This window comes from Mastomys coucha, unplaced genomic scaffold (genome assembly GCF_008632895.1).
Source record: "Mastomys coucha isolate ucsf_1 unplaced genomic scaffold, UCSF_Mcou_1 pScaffold15, whole genome shotgun sequence".
NCBI lineage: Eukaryota > Metazoa > Chordata > Mammalia > Rodentia > Muridae > Mastomys > Mastomys coucha.
In genome coordinates, this window is record NW_022196897.1 from 117716522 (window position 1) to 117719310 (window position 2789).

The 2789-nt window shown below is 56.4% G+C and overlaps 1 protein-coding gene across 2 annotated transcripts in view; it reads right to left on the bottom strand.

Annotated features, from left to right (window-relative positions):
• Slc23a2 (solute carrier family 23 member 2) overlaps nt 1–2530 on the bottom strand; it is a 94451-nt gene extending 91921 nt beyond the window's left edge. The window contains exon 1 of one of the 2 annotated variants that reach the window (XM_031371972.1): nt 2426–2530. The gene's annotated coding sequence lies outside the window, so the exon portion shown is untranslated. The remainder of the gene's footprint in view (nt 1–2425) is intronic. The other variant, XM_031371973.1, reaches the window with a different exon arrangement.
• Between the last annotated feature and the right edge of the window lie 259 nt (nt 2531–2789).

A 2789-nucleotide genomic window follows, 5' to 3' on the forward strand; every position in this document is an offset into this window, starting at 1 on the left:
GAGACAAGAGGCTGACTTTCCTTAAAGTTTTCGCCTCAAATACCGCCATCACGCAAGTGTGCGTGACACTTTTTAAAATGTGTGTGGGTTGTCTCATGTGTGTGCAGTGTTCACACAACAGAGGCCAGAAGAGGGCACTGGATCCCCTGGAGTTAAAAGTGCTTGTGAGACATCATGTGGGTGCTGGGAATTAAACCCAGATCCTGTAATAAAAAAAAAAAAAAGAAAGAATGAAAAAAAAAATAGCAGCCAGTGCTCTTAACTGCTGAGCCATCTCTCCAGTCCTCTAGTTAAGTACTTCGATGAGTAGGTTTTTTTTGTTTCTTTAAACTTTCTTGCTGGACATGGTGGTACATACACACTTTTAATCTCACTAGTGGGAATGTGGTAGATCTATGAATTCCAGCCAGCCATGGATGAATAGCAAGACCTTGTCTCAAAATAAATAAATACTCTGTGTTTTTTTATAAGGCTAAGTCTTGCCCTTTATCCCAGGCCGGCTCTCAGAGCCTATCCTCTTCATCTCTACCTGCTAGGCTAAGTTGCTAAAACTGTACATACATTTACACCACCACACCCAGCCTAATTGCTTTTTAGTAGAGGTTTTAATCTCAATGTGCCATACTCAGAAAACTAAGTACCAGACGAGTATCTGGAACAAGGAGCAAGGGCTGCAACTTTAAACTGGAGCTTAGAAGCTCTCCCTCACTCAGTCGGAGGCTGGCCTGGGGCAAGTGTCAGATCAGCCAGGGCAAAAAGGAAAAAAAAAAAAAAGCCATTACAAAAAGTTCCTCAGACGCCTACTTTCTTTCCTCCTTTTTTTGGGGGGGAGTGGAGGTGAATATTGGTTAAGACAGGGCTTCACTGTGTAGCCCTGGCTGCCCTGAAACTCACTCTGTAGAGCAGGCTGGCCTTAAACTAAGAAATCCTGCCTGTGACTCCCAGAGTACTGGGATTAAGGATGTGTGCCACCACCGCCAGGCAAACACCTTACCTTCTTACAGGAATTACTTCCCACAAGAAGAACACAGGGGTGGGGGAGGGGTTGGAAATACCCTGATAGAAAAGGAATCAGTTAACAGCTAGCAAAGGACACAGTCTAGAAAGCAGATGCCTCGTGCCTGGCTGATGTCTGCCTGGGAATGCTCAGCGCCTTCTTTTAACTACCAGGATGTGCCATGAGAGCTAACACGGTGCACAGCCTCAACTGCCCAAAGCTATTAACTTCTGGGTGAGTTAAGTATAGAGAGTAGTTCTACATTCCAAAGTGACCCTGATAAGGTCAACTGTAACCCAGCAGAGAATCCTGAACTTCTAAGAGGTGAAGAAGGCCTCTCACAAACCCCACCTGAGCCAACCACCTTAGAGGAGCAGGCCAGCAAAGTCACACAAGATGAAAAAAATGGGCAGAAGCAGAGAAACGGAACAGGTGAGGCCTCTCAGCCCCGTAGCACTCAAACACAAAACACAGAAAAATTTCAGACACCTGGCCTAGCCTTCGGAAAGTAGAAAACTGCCTAAGGGAAGTCACATGGCCTGTTAATGACAGCTCAAACCAGGCTGTCTCAGGACTCAGGTCCCAGATCCTCACATCACTGGCCGTCTTAGTACAGAGGACCCAAACGTCAGAAGGGATAGCATCTTCGCCATCATCCGGTCTCCCAGGACTGCAAAGGGCAGACTAACAGCTACTACAAATGCCCCGGCCCCAGGTAGCCTTCAGAAAGCTAACTTTCTTCCCTCTGCACTTGCCCTCACCCTTTGCGCTGAGAATCAGGAGTTTCCCATCAGACCCGCTTAAAGCACCTCCATCCTGCATGAAGGCCGAGTTCCAATGGGCTACACATCTAATGGGACATCTCTGGCCAAACGATGGAGACAATTCTTCACCTTCAAGTTACCACACTCCAATGTCAATTTCTCGGTCAAGAGCGGAGGCAACAAGGCGACCCGGGACCCCTGCGGGGCAGGCCAGCGGGAAAGGTCGCGAGGTTGGAGCAGCGGCATCTAAAATTACTCCGTGTCGCCTCCGCAAAGAGGGAAGGAAGCCAGACTGGAAACAGCACCGCCACCCCCCCGCCCCTCGGGCTGACCCTGAATCCCCGGGCGCGGGGATGCGGGGCGCACCACCTGGGGAGGGGCGCGCAGCAAGCCACGCAGCGCGCCGAGCCCACGGTGGCTGCTCCGGGGGCGCCCGGCGGGGCAGCAGCGAGCGCCGGGGACGCACGGCCTGACGCGGCTGCCGGGGCCGCCGGGCCGCGCGAGCCGGCGTGGGGGCGCAGGCCGCGCCGCGGGTGGGTGACAGCGCGCAGGGGCCGCGCGGGCCGGCCTCGTGGGCTCGGCGAGCAGCTGGGGCTGCCGGCAGGTGCTGCCGCGGACCCGGCGTGGGGCGTGGGGCGTGGGGGCGCGGCGGCCCGGCTCTCACCTGCCTGCAGCTCGCTGGGCTCGCGTCCCGCCGATCGCACCGCTCGCGCCGCAGTGCCTGCCGCCGCCTCGGGTCCCCGCGGCAGCCGCCTGCAAAATGGCGCCGCGGAGGGGCGGGCCGGGGGCGGGAGCGGCGCAGCCGCCCGCCCCGCGCGCCGGCCCCTCCCCGCCCGACCCCCGGCTCCGCCCGCGCGCCCCAGGGCGCCGAGCCGCAGACCCTTCCCCACACACCTGCTCGTGAGGGGGCGGCCTGGGATGCTCGACACTCGCAGGCTCTCCCCTTCAGAGCCTCCTTTCTACCCTGCAGGACCCCGAACCCTGCAGTAGCTGTGGGGTGACAGCAAGCAGGGAGCAGTGCACCCGGC